This window comes from Vigna unguiculata, chromosome 7, assembly GCF_037176805.1.
Source record: "Vigna unguiculata cultivar grain cowpea cultivar isolate G323 ecotype 2 chromosome 7, ASM3717680v1, whole genome shotgun sequence".
Taxonomy (NCBI): Eukaryota; Viridiplantae; Streptophyta; class Magnoliopsida; order Fabales; family Fabaceae; genus Vigna; species Vigna unguiculata.
In genome coordinates, this window is record NC_140798.1 from 16,458,774 (window position 1) to 16,473,290 (window position 14,517).

The 14,517-nt window shown below is 34.5% G+C and overlaps 1 pseudogene; it reads right to left on the bottom strand.

The window, feature by feature from the left end:
- Positions 1–3,372: 3,372 nt before the first annotated feature.
- On the bottom strand, positions 3,373–4,100 carry LOC146884669 (18S ribosomal RNA; annotated as a pseudogene; the record flags this gene model as incomplete).
- Positions 4,101–14,517: the final 10,417 nt, after the last annotated feature.

Consider the following 14,517-nt stretch of genomic DNA (forward strand, 5'->3'; position numbering starts at 1 on the left):
GTTGAGGACAAGGTGTGGAACATATGGATAAGTAGTTAAACAACAAAGAAAATAGAGGAGCAATGGGGAATAAGTCTCAATCAAGCATGAAAGTAATCCCAAACACCAACACTTCCAAATTCGGTTCTCACACAATGCTCAAATCCAAACTCCTTTTATTTTTATTCTTTCTTTTGTTTTGTTTTGTTTTCTTTTTGTTTTCTCTCTTCTTCTTTTTTTAACACAAAGAACATGTAGAGAAACAAAAATTTTGAAATCTCGCCTGGGTATACAAATGAGCAATTAGAAGAACCAACAATAAGTGCACACACAACCACACTTGTTGTGCGTGACCACACTTAATTGAGCACCCATTCCCAAAACAATTCCAAAGCTTCAAAATTTCCTAAGGTAGGAATAATCATGGTTTTTCAGGCTAAGGGCTTGTAATGAGCTGTAGAACAATGAAAGGGTATGTAGGCTCAAAAAGGAGTATCAACGAAAACAGTTCAAGGTAGGCTCATCCGCCAATAGGCTCACAGAAAAAAATTGCCTAAATCATATCCCAATATGCATGTGAATCAAAAAAGCAACAGAAAGATTTAAGCCAAGGCCACTGTGCAAGCATTCAAGAGGCATATATCACACAACAAAGAATAGAGAGTGGCTCAAATTCTCATACAGGGTAAAACAATTCAAAAAGCAACTTGACATGCAAAGAGAAAGCAAGGATATCAGTCCACAAAATAACCGGCAAAGAAGGTTCTGACAAGGTAGGTAATTAAATTCCACCCCAAATGCATATAAAATAATGCTGATTTTGATAACTAGAGCAAAAGTTATGATCCTCTGAAGTTTGACTAAAAATCAGTCCAAATTTTTTTTGAATCTCTCAACTCAGACCATACCAACTACTCCAGCTATTTTTCCCATCAAGTTCAACGTCTTAGAAGTGGGGGGAAAAATTTTCAAGTCAAAACAAGCACCGTAGCTACCAAAACAACAATCTAAAAGTTAAATGCCAAAATCAAACACTATTCATGCATTATTCACTACTCTAAATGACATTATTCATGTGCGCCATGATACTATTCACTCTACCATACAGACAACACGCACACGACATGAAAACTCACTGGAATGGAAACAGGAACTGAACTGAACAAAACAATAACATCACAATGAACATATACCAACTCAACCACATTTGAACTACACACACCAAAACACCAACACACAAACACAAACACATACACATGCACACTAAAAATTTTACTTTGAACAAAACTATTAGTACCCAGCAATGGCGCCAAACTATTGGTCCCAACGACCAATGTTCTTGTTAAAAGCTTCAATTTTTAGATTCAAACACAAAAGGGGGGGGGGGTTGGCAGATTTAGTATGCTAATTAACAGATTAAATTAAATACGACAATGATTGAAAACGTATTGACATCCTTGATTCAAACACAATTTCACTTATCATAGGCCACCAAATTAACATTGCCTTCTCTCAATCCACTAGATAATAATCCACTAAGCGAAAATTACAATCCAGCTTCATTATGCAATTAAGCAATGCACATATCCTTAAATTCATGACAACCAAGCTACATACATTAAGCATGAGCATAACTTAACCCAAACACATGCAATTACTCTGTAAATTAAGCACAAACAGATTCATCACATGCATTCCCGAATTCAGAACAAAGAGACATGACAGATTTCACAAAACAAGCACAACCTCAAAGCTTCATTGCATTTTTCATCAAGGAGTCAATACACGAATTTAGCTAGACATGGAAAATGGAACAATCAAGCACTTCAAATCTGAAACAGAACAAAACATCAAAAATAAAAAAACCTAACTTATGAATTCTGAAAACGCAAATCAAGAGCAAAAGAGAGATTTCAAAACTTCAATGGAATGTAAAACAATGTTGTGATATATAAATCTGGAAACCCCATCAATGGGTGTTGTTCCAAGTCAATAAAATCCACAAAATGAGCTGCCCAAGCTAGAAAACGAATTCAAAACGTGAAAACCTCATTGGGTGTTGTCAAATGTGCATAAAAACGGTAAAAACTAGGCAAAAACGTGAAAAATTGCAAAGAACGTCTCTATGGACAACCACCAAAGCTTGGGGAACGAAAATTGAGGTTTGAGAGAGTGGAGAAGAAGACAACGCGGTTGGGTGCATGGAAAGAGACCGAATTTTCGTGGTCACCTCAAATCTGCCAGCATTATTTATAAAAATGCCACTATTGGGCCTCAAGTGCTGACCATTCACTCAGATGACGTGGAAATGATGTAGCAACAATGTGGCAACTCTCTTCAACTGAATATTAATGTCCAAGCTCCAAAATTTCTTCACCCAAATACCTAAAAGTAATTAAAAACAAAAATTAGGCCAAATAATGTGAAATTAGTCCAAATTAGGAACAATGGCCCAATAAAACCCAACAGATGAAAACACACTAAAGATGAAAAATTAAGCAGTGAACAACTCTCAAATGGGTACACAGAGGCTAGTGGAACGGAGGAAAATAATGACTAATCCTCCCACCAAGCCATCTAGCTAAGCTGTGCCACACCGCCAAACTTGGCCATGTGCAAAACCCACTGAACTCAAAACTTTTGTGCACCAGAAGTTTCATGCTATTAAATTGGGGGCATTTGGAGGCCATTCCAACCTTCACATCTCAAAAACCACGAATTTCATTTTTTCACAAAACACCCCACCAAGCCATCTAGCTAAGCCGTGCCACACCGCCAAACTTGGCCATGTGCAAAATCCACCGAACTCAAAACTTTCGTGCACCAAGAATTTTATGGTGTTCATTTGTGGACATTTGGAGGCCATTCCAACTTTCACATCCCAAAAATCATAAATTTCATTTTTTTCACAAAGCACCCTACGAAGCAATCTAGCTAAGCCATGCCACACCGCCAAACTAGGCCATGTGCAAAACCCACCGAACTTAAAACTTTTTTGCACCAAGACTTTCATGGTACTCATTTGGGGCATTTGGAGGCCATTCCAACCTTCACATCTCAAAAACCATGAATTTCTGTTTTTCACGAAACTCCCTACCAAGCAATCTAGCTAAGCCGTGCCCCACCGCCAAACTTGGCCATGTGCAAAACCCACCGAACTCAAAAATTTTGTGCACCAAGACTTTCATGGTATTTATTTGGGGGCATTTAGAGGCCATTCCAACCTTCACATCTCAAAAACCACGAATTTCAATTTTTCACAAAACTCCCCACCAAGCCATCTAGCTAAGTCGTGCCACACCACCAAATCCAAATGGCATAACACAAGCTCTCCCAACAGTTAAGGCACGGATGAATAAATTCCCTAGTCGGATTGGTTGAGCGAGGCAACGACAATGATCCTTCCGTAGGTTCACCTACGGAAACCTTGTTACGACTTTCCTTCCACCAAATGATAAGGTTCTGTGGACTTCTCACCACGTCGTAGGTAGCAAACTGCCCACGTCTTCACAATCCGAAGACTTCACCGAACCATTCAATCGGTAGGAGCGATAGGCGATGTGTACAAAGGGCAGGGACGTAGTCAAAGCGAGGTAATGACTCGCGCTTACAAGGAATTCCTTTTTGAAGACCAACAATTGCAATGATCTAATCCCATCACGATGACATTTCAAAGATTACCCGGGTCGGTCGGCCAATGCTATAGACTCGTTGAATACATCAATGTAGCGCGCGTGCGGTCCAGAACATCTAAGGGCATCACATACCTGTTATTGCCTCAAACTTTCGTGGCCTAAGCGGCCATAGTCCCTCTAAGAAGTTGGTCGTGGAAGGTTACCTCCATATAGCTATTTAGCAGGCTGAGGTCTCGTTCGTTAACGAAATTAACCAGATAAATCGCTCCACCAACTAAGAACGACCATGCACCACCACCGATAGAATCAAGAAAGAGCTCTCAGTCTGTCAATCCTTACTATGTCTGGACTTGGTAAGTTTCTCCGTGTTGAGTCAAATTAAGCCGCAGGCTCCACTCTTGCTGGTGCCCTTCCGTCAATTCCTTGAAGTTTCAGTGTAACACCCTCTATTTTATATTAATTATATTTAACTTTCTTGTTTAAATATATAGAGTGAAGTAGTTTTATGATTTCATAAGTAAATTGACAAAGGGTTTTATACAATGTAAAAGATGATTTGTTTTTTTTTTGTGCTAACTACTTATTTTGAGTTGTGTAAGTAAAAGTGTGATTAAGTTTTCATTAACCATTGGATTAGGCTAAAATTTTTATAGAGCATTCTTAAAATATATTTCTTCAATATGGACGGTGAGATTTTAAATTGGAGGTGTAAAAGATTTTAAATTGCAAGGAGCAGTTACTTCCGCACTTTAGAGTAAAAGTAAGGTCTCCAGCTGCTGTCCAGTTCTGAGTTACCTTAGTAAATATTTTATTCCCGCTTCGTTAACCGTTAGATCAAGATGAAATTTTTATACAGCGTTAATAAGACATAGTACTAAAGTTTGACAGTTTGGATTTGGATTTAAAGTTCTGTGGTTAGAGAAATAATGTTTGCAATTTGAACTAGCGTCAGTTACGTCCGGTTTTGGGTTATTTTAGTAAAAAATTGATTCTAGTTTTATTAACCCTTGGATTGATCTCCCATTTGTTGGACCTGTTCTAGAGACATAGATCTTTAGTTTCACCGTTGGGATTTATAAATGGATTTTTGTGTTCAGAGATATGAATTTTACACTTTGGAGTGAAACAAGTCTTCTAGAAAGTCAACAAGTCTTCTTGCAACTACTATGAAGTCTCCTACAATTGGGATTTCGACCAAGCTTCTCTCTATGGTCAAAATAAACTTATCCTCACTAAGGAATCTCATAAATTTACCATCAATACATCCTTATCCCTTTGTCCAAGATTTTTCCTATAAATAGGACTTCACTTTACACATCTTCTTCACATAATCCAAAACAATAGAGAAGGAGAGGTCTAAACTCTTGGGAGAAAATTGAAGTAGAAGAGGGAAATCAAGAATATTGAGGTCTTCATTTTCATCTTAGTGTATAATTAGCATCTCTAAGGTATGGGGGGTCTATCTCAACTCTAAGTCTTTATCTTAGCAAGTTTTCTTTAAGTATACAATCTATCTTCTTGATTCTGAAATTTTTATACATTATCTTGAAATTTTGAGCGGAAAAATGGATTCCTTGGGTATGAAAACCTAGGGTTAGGTTCAAGAATCATCTTATTTGGAGTTTTACACAAAAAATTATAAATAAAACAAGTTTGCTATTTTACTTAAAAAAATTTATACGAAAATTATGTTTTAATTATGATTACTATTTTGATTAATTTTCTGTAAAGTTATTGTGAAAGAATGATTTATGCTTGGTTTTTAATTTTTTAAATTCTTTTTAAATTGGTTGTTTTTACTATTTTGAAAATTGTGACAAATTAAAAACGCAGTTGTTATGCTGCCAAAATTTTGTGAAAGTCTCAAGAATTATAAAGAAAATGCGAAAGGATGATTATAAATTAAAGTACAAAAATAAAGAATAAAAAGGACTGTATGGATAGTACAGAGATACACTGGGTATAGAGTCCAGAGAAAGGTCTGATAGACCTAGGAGAATGGAGGGTGGTGATATAGATACCCTGGATTAACGTACACAATTAGCCGGGTATTTGAAAATTCACAGGCCTCAGACTCTATTCTCGACCGTCCTCTTGACTATACTTTAATACCGGGAAGGTGGAATAACGTACATGTTGTATCCGTGAGAACGTTTAGCCTGCTGGCACTATCCATATTGGCGTAAGACCATTATGATTCGGAAAAGTCTAATGGCAGCGTTTGGGACCCAAAGTATATAAAGAAAGAATATGAGATGAATATACTGATGAGTTGAAACTCGGAATTATACGAATATGATTATTAAAAGATTGATAATGAGGATTTTGATATTCTAAATTTAAAAAATACGAAAATGATTATTTTATTGATTAATTTGATTTTGATATTTTTGGCATGGTTAGTTATGACATTATGAAGATTTAAACTTCTGTGAAAATGTTTCATTCACTTGAAAGTTTATTCAAATGACCATACTTTGAAATGTTATGATGAAGTTTTGGAGTTAAGGGAAAGACTCACCCTTACTTTCTTTATTTTTCAGAGGAAGAAATTGGAGACCTAGAATGTAACATTGAGATTGTCTAGTTTAACTTTTCTTGTAACTTTGGATTATGTTAAAGTTACAACTGATATGGTGTGACTTGTTTGTGATGTATTTCAAACTTAGAAGTACCTTTAGTTGTTTGTAAAAGTATAAACAAACTTTTGTTACAAACACTTATATGTATGTTAACATTTTATTCGCATAAATATCATGTATGTCTAACAGATGATACATTCGTGTGATGTATTATTATTATTTTTTTGTTTGGTATTTGTTAATTGAATACAAATAAATTTTTCCTTAAGTAAATGATACATTAGACAAGTAAAGAACATCTAGTAGCACCGGATTTTAGTTTGGGTGTTACATTCAGCCTTGCGACACTACTCCACCCGGAACCCAAAGACTTTGATTTCTCATACGGTGCAAGGGAGCCCTAAACGCAACATCCGCTGATCCCTGGTCGGCATCATTTATGGTTGAGACTAGGGCGATATTTGATCGTCTTCGAGCCCCCAACTTTCGTTCTTGATTAATGAAAACATCCACTGCAAATGGTTTAGTACTTGTTCGTCTTTCATAAATCCAAGACTTTCAAATTGGACTATGAAATATGAATGTCGTCGACTGTCCTTGTTAATCATTACTCCGATCCCAAAGGCCAACACAATAGGATCAGAATCCTGTGGTGTTATCCCATGCTAATGTATCCAGAGCATAGGCTTGCTTTGAGAACTCTAATTTCTTTAAAGTAACAACATCGGAGGCACGACCCGGCCAGTTAAGGCCAAGAGCGCATCGCCGACAGAAGGGGAGAGCAGATCGATACACACCAGAGATGGACCGATCAACTCAACCCAAGTTCAAACTATGATGAGATGCCTCGAGCCAAGGGACCTACAACAAGAGCCATGGCTAGGAGAATACAAAAGGAATGAGCATTAAATGGGCATGCAAGGCCTAAGAGGAAATTGGGCTTTAGAAGTAATTTTGGACCAAAAAGGGGAATTGCGTCAAATGGGCTAAGAGTAATGTGTCTATTCTAGAAAATCCTAGAAGCTTCTCAAACTTGTTGTCCAAGGATGATAGTTAATTTCCCATGGCTCTAGTCTTCTTCCTTAGGATTTGGTCTCACCTCTCTTAAGCATCCTTTCACCTACACCAAACCCAACACCTTAAGCTTCTTTCATTCATGCTTCCACATCCAACACCATCCATGAAGCCTCCATTCTTCATGCAAGCTTCAATGGAGACAAGAAGAAGTCATCATTTGGTATCATGAGCGTTGGTTGCTCTCGGTTTTAGTGAGTTAAGTGCTTCTTCTCCATTTATCTTTCAATTTTGTGTTGTTCATCACTTCTTCTACTTGTCTTGCTGTTTTTGTTCCTTTTATTTTGAGTATTCATGTCTTTTTACTTTGGTTCATCTTCATTTGCTTCATCTTGAACCATCCTTGTGTGCTTTAGGTGTTCTATTTGGTTTCTATCGTTTACTTTTCATTTTAATTGAGTATTTGTTGTTTTTGTTCAGTTCATTCTTTTGTTCTTGAGTTTATTTTGATTTTAAGATCCATATGTTTTGTTTAGAGTCATGTTTAGTCCATATATGTCATTAATTCCTTGTTTAGCTTTTAATTTGCTTTGAATTTGTTGATGATGTGCTGCTGAATTCTGTTTTAGATTTGAGTGGAGTTTTTAATCCTTAAAAATTAACATTTTCTTCTCTCTTTGAGCCTCGGAAATGAACTTTCACATCTATGTTTTGTTTAGAGTCATGTTTAGTCCATATATGTCATTAATTCCTTGTTTAGCTTTTAATTTGCTTTGAATTTGTTGGTGATGTGCCGCTGAATTCTGTTTTAGATTTAAGTGCAGTTTTTAATCCTTAAAAATTAACATTTTCTTCTCTCTTTGAGCCTTGGAAATGAACTTTCACATCTAGATAACCTTAGTTATCTTAATGTCCAGTGGGAATTTTCCTTGTGCTTACTTAAAATCACCATAAATCACACTAAATTTCCTTTCATTTAATTATGCTTTGGTGCTTTTTAATTTCTATTTTTGAGTTCAGATTGCTATTAAGATCTTAGCAATGTCTTAGAGTCAATTTCCATTGTGTTTCATTGATTTTCATGATCTTCTTTTGATTCCTTTAAGTTTCCTTCTCCTTTGTGTTTTTTGTTTCCATTAAAATGCAAATGATCAAGCATAGTGTGGTGGTGATTCTGATTTGTGGTGGAAACTAGCTGTTGTAAGAGTTATAAAAAGAAAGAAAAAGAGCACAAAAAGAATAGAAGCAAGTGCCAAAAAGAATCAAAAGAAAAGATCAAAAGAAAGTGGCAAAAGAAGTACACTAGAATCACTACCATCACTTGAGTTTGAGAGCATTATTTTGTTGCATTTTACTGTTGTTCCAGTTTCTGTCTAACTGCACACTATTTGTATTTGATTTATCATAAAACATTGGCCGATGCAAATCCAAATCTAATTATTCCCTCTTTTAGCTAAGGCCTAGACGAAAAAGAAAAAAAATCATTGAAAAATGTTGAGAAATGAAAAAATGAAAAATAGCTGAAGCAGAGGCTTGAATTCACGTTTTTGGACTGGTAGTGAGTGAAAAATCAAATTTCAGTGCAGTTTTCTAGCTTATTTTGGTTATTTTTCATCCATTCTAGTGCCATTCATTAGGTAATTCATTTGAGTGCTTATCTTGTTTCTTTACCTTACTTCTAGTTTGTCATTTCTTTGGTAATCCTTTGACTTTGTCATGGCATTATTCACTTTTGGTTTAGCAATTATAATTTGGTGCTTTTCTTGCTTTATTTCTTGACCTCTTTTGGGTTTGGTTTCTATATTTGGTGCATACTTCTTTTTCTGAGGTGCTCTAATTTTCCTCAGGTAGCATCCTAAGAGGTGGAGTACCTAGTACCGAAAGAGGATCCTCTTTGGTGAGATCAAGAGAAAGTGCAAGAGTGAAACACCCTTGAGGACCAAGCAAAGAAGACAAAGCCAAGAAGACCTTTTACATTTTGTCCACTTTGATTGTATTCTAATTGAGTTGTAAAATTGTAATGCTTTCCTTCTTGTGTTTCATGGCCTAGTTATGTGTCTTGCGTGAGTCTTAGGTACTCAATCCCATATCCTAACTAGAACCTTTTCTATACATTAGTGAAGCACTTTTAGTGGTGAAGTTTAAAGGTTCCAAGTGCCTTCTACTTCTACCAAATCTTAGGCCGCATATAGCTTCTAATCTTTCTTGTTTTTAATTTTCTTATTTGATAGTTTAGTGTGTGTCAACTTAGTCTTTGAATTAATTTCATTTAAGAAGTTTTGTACAAAAGTTTCAAGTTCCCTTGGCTAGGAAAGACTTGGTCTGTAAGCAATCCAAGTGATTCACCTCTCTTTCCTGGAGGAGAACTAAAAGTTTTTGCTATCTACTTCTTCTTTGAAATTTTCTTTTAAAGACCAAAGTCTTCTAAAATCTTAAAAAAAATGTCTTAACCTCCTTCTCAATGTATGGGTGTTTCAAATGAAGAAGAAATAAGTTTGAAACAAATTGCCTTTGATTTGAGAGCACTACTACGTTGGAAGGAAGATGAAATAATTGCAATGGAAAGAGAAAAACAAGAAAGAGATAGGTTTCATCAACTTTTAGATGAAGAGAGGAGGGGAACAAGAAATATGGAAAGGTTGCACGAGAGGATGAGTAATAGGAGTCAACACTTGTACTCCCACACTCCAACACTAGTGATGAGTGCGATTTTTGCCCTCATTTAATGTTTAATTTTGGGTATTTAATTGAATTTGTGTGCTTAAAGAGTGATTTAATTGATAATTCTGATAATTAGGTTGTTTGAGCTTGTGTGATAAAAATGTCTTAAAAAGTGATTTTTAGCTGCATAAATTATTTTTGGATATTTTAACGTTTGTTGATGCAGCTGAAGTTAAGTTTTAAGCTCATTTAGAGGTGTGGAAATAAATTGATTAAAGCTTCATGACACCTTAAAGATAAATCAAAGAATAAGAAATTATCAAAAGCACAAAAATTCAGGCCAAGCATTGCGTGAAGACGATAAGAAAAACTTGAAAAAGTGAAGAAGTTTGGCTAAACCAAGAAGAGAGGAACAAAAAAATTGGACCTTGCGGTTTTCTTTATCTTTATGATAGAAGATAATTTGGGAAAATATATCTTTAGATATTTTATTTGATATTTTTAAATAATTATCTTATTTAATTATATCATAAAATATTAAAAGATAATAACTACCAAATCTTTTTAAATATTATAAGATCTTCTTGAATCTTTTTAGTTCCACAACAAACAAATATATCTTGAAGATATTGGATTATTTAGAAGATAATTTAAGGAGATTGCAAAGGGTTGATTTGGAAAATTAATACAAATACTAATTGGTGATAATTTATCATATATCTTTAATTAATTAATTAATTTAATTATATTAGATATTGATATTATCAACCAATTATATTTGTCAAATAGTCTATATCTCTCCAAATATTTTTAAATATTTATCTTTATCTTTATTTTAAAAGATATTTGAGAGATTTTAGCAACAGAAAAGCTAAGTTCAATTCCTATATAAAGAGACCAAGGGAGAAGCAGAAAAAAGACAAGCTCGGGACTTCGGAGTTTTGGAACCCTTAGGGGGGCCTAATTTCGTTTCCTTTCTCTCTCTCCATTCCTCCATTTTTATTCTATATTCCATGAATTGTTAAACTTCTCGGGTTGATTCCATTGTAATTTCTTAATTGGATTCTGAGGTTAGATCAATTAATTTCTTTGTTCATTTTATTATTGTTGAGGTTTTCCTTCATCTATGTCTTTTATCTTGAAATCACGTAAGAAGTAATGATTTTAAATCTATATGCATGTTGGTCATATGAGTCCAAGGGTTTTTAAATTGAATTGAGACTTTACTTTGATTTTATTTAGAAACTTTCATATGATTAAATGAGTTTTTACCAATAATTGAGACTTTACTTTGGTTAAAGGTATTTACTCTAACTACAATTAATTGAGACTTTACTTTGATTAGTTAAGCTTTTTATTTGGTGAGAAGATAAAAGAATAGACATGATTAGGCATAGTAAATTTGATTGAGACTGTACTTTGGTTGAATTTACTGTGGATAATCTAAAAGTTCTCACTTTTAATTGAGACTGTACTTTGGTTAAAAGTGAGAACGCCAACATATTAATTGAGCCTTTACATTGATTAATTTGTAAATCTATAACAATAATTAATTGAGCAATAATCTTTAGATAACCGATGATGAATCTATTTTGAAAAAGCAATGGAATCAATCTATTTTCTTTACTATTATTTTTATTTCTTTTTATCTTTTAAATTTTATTTCTATCTTTGTTTATCTTAATCCCCTATATTTTTTATAATTTTATTTGACTAACTCTTGTATAGTTTTATAAGAACTAATTTGTTAAAAATCAATTCCGTGTTCGTTGGGAGACGACTTTGGGTTACTTTACCCTTTCTATTCTGTTGACTACTATCTTAAAAATACTGAAGTTGTTATAGATAAGTAGTATTAATTTGATTGTTGACGCCGGGGAACATGGTTAGAATTTTTATCATTTTAGTTCTTATTTTCATTTTTATTCTTTTGATTTTATTTTTTATTTTTATTTTTATTTTTATTTTATCTTTATTTTGTTTATCACTAACATTTTTTTTTCTCAATTTTGGTTCTAACATTTTTTTTTTATTTTCTTTAGTTATTTTATTTTATTTTATTTAGTTATTTTTTTAGGCATAATTTTTGTTTGAGGATTTTTGTTGGGAAATTTGTGAAACTAGTTGGGAAACACTTTGGCTAAGGAAAGACAAGGTACTTAAGTTGTCCATTGTGACACACCTCTCTTTCCTGGAAGTCTACTCAACAAGCTTTCAACTTATTTCTTTTCAGAAAACCTCTTTCAAAAATGCAAAGTAATTTTTCATACGAAAGTAATCAACATTGTAGTTTTCAAATGGATTACAATTGCTATCCACAGCAACCACGTGATTTTCAGCAACAAATTGTCACACCTACTTCTGCACCTGATATAAGTGGGTTAACTTTACGACAATTTAATGATCTATAACCTAGATCATCTTTTTTGGGACATGAGCAACAACCATATTCTGAGTGTCCACCTCAGCAATCATATGTTCCAAATAGTTTTCAGCAACAATATGTACCACCACAGCAATTTGAAGCAACCAATGGACCATCCTACAAAGAAGTTATGATACTAATGGGTGAAGTTATAGAGAAATTAGAGTCCATGGATGAAAGGTTGCGAGTTGATCAAAGATGCAGAAATATTGAGCAAGAGTGGTACAAAAATAAGCAAATATTGTTTGATATGTTGAGGGATGCAAGTAAGAACAACTTCATAGAATTACTTGTAACTATTAATACAACCCCTCAACCCATCAGAGATTTCCTGAAAATCTAGATTTTAATGCACTTCGTCATGAAATCAAAGATGTGCTTCTGAAGTGATGAAGGATTGACCCCAACCAAGGATGAAGGCACATGCTTAAGAAGACTAAGCATGTTTGGAAAGGAAGTTCACTAATCCTTCATCCCTTTCATTTGTGTTTGTTATTTTTGATTCCCTAAGTTGACTTAGTTGAATCAACTTTAGTTGACTTGTTGACCTTTGACTAGGTTTGACTTGTTGACTATAGTTGACTTGACTTAAGCCAACATGCTAATCTATGTTTATTTGCTTTGTAGGTTAATTAGGAGTAAGAAAGCAATGCTAGGTGGCGCATGGTGATTGGGGAGCATAAATGATGTAGAGGAGAGAGTAAAGCAAAGGCATAAAGCATAAAGTAAAAGGCATGAAGCAAGTGTACCTATGTACCTTTGGTCTCCTTTGTTTTTAGCACACTTTGGCCACTTTTTAGAGACATATGAGACACATTCTTTGTCTCCTTTTGTGCTAGAACGAAATTAGCCTTGCACACACCATAGTTAGCTCTTTTGTCTCTCATTTTTTGTAACCTTATTTGACCTAGTTTCTAGAAGCTAGGGTTAGGTTTTTGTAGAGACATCCTTAGGTATCTTTTATTTGCTTAGAGGCCCATAAACTCTTCTATATAAAGGGTGCTCCTAGACATATAAAAGCGTTGAACATTTTGAAGTAAAAACACTCTTGTGTCTCAACCATTTGTGAGAGTTTCCTCCCTTGGGAGTGAAACTTTTAAGCCTTATCTTGCATAGCAAGTGGCGGCACACATCCACTCATCTTCAAGGTTGCCATGGCTTCTAGCCTAGCCTTGTAGTGGCGTGCTTCTCACATTTTTACCATTCATTTCCTTTCCATTTTATATTTTCTTCTTCCTTTAATTGTTCTTGGTTTTCTATGATTTATGTGCTTTCCATTTCCTTTTTGTTTTGAATCAATCCATCATCTTCTTCTCTTGAGCTTTGTGAAAGGAACCTTCACATCTAGATAGCTTGCTATCTTAATGTCCAGTGGGGATTTCGCTTAGCTTTCTTAATCAACTCACACCATATTCAATAATCATAAAAAGGAACAAGATAATCCTTCATCATTTGGTATCTAGAGCTTTGGTTGTCCTTGAATATGGTGTTTTCATGTTCTAACCTTGTCTTGTGTAGCTATCTTTGAATGGTCCACATAAAAACAATGCTGGCAGAAACTGTTAACGATTTTAAAAGATTAAACTGCACCTGCTCAGTGGTCAAAAAATTACGTTCTTGATATCAAAAGAAAGCTCTATGAGTCTAGTTTCTAGAAAAAAAAGAACCAATGCATTTGGAGTTCTGTGGAGAAAGTTATGATCAAATTAGTGAGCAAAGGTCAGATCTGTCAAGAATACGTGAATCAGCGTTTTCAGGTTTTGTTGTGGCAGTTTGGCTACGGTTTTTGCACCTCTTTAAGCTCCTAAATGTGGTTGGATAACATGTCTTTTGATACTTAGTCTTTGATCCTCAAATCCATGAGTTTAAATGCATGATAGCTACATGTTTGTTTCTTTGTGTATGTCATGTTGAGTCTTTAAATGTGTCTAACTTTTGCTTGAGTCATATGTCATACGCTTCTTTGAGTTTTCTTATTCTTGTTTCTAAGTATTTGAACTATTGCATGAGATCTATGCCTTTTTATGTAGCATGCTCCTTGAAATTGATTTTGACCTAATTTTTAAGGAACTAAGTGTTCAAGACACCCTAAAATATCCTTCTCATCATCTTAAGTACCTAGTTTTGAAAAGAAAAAATATTTTCATGACCAAAAATAGTTTGGCCGAGAGCTAATGTGTTGCTTGGTGAATCCATTTGGCCATTTTTACTAGGTATTATG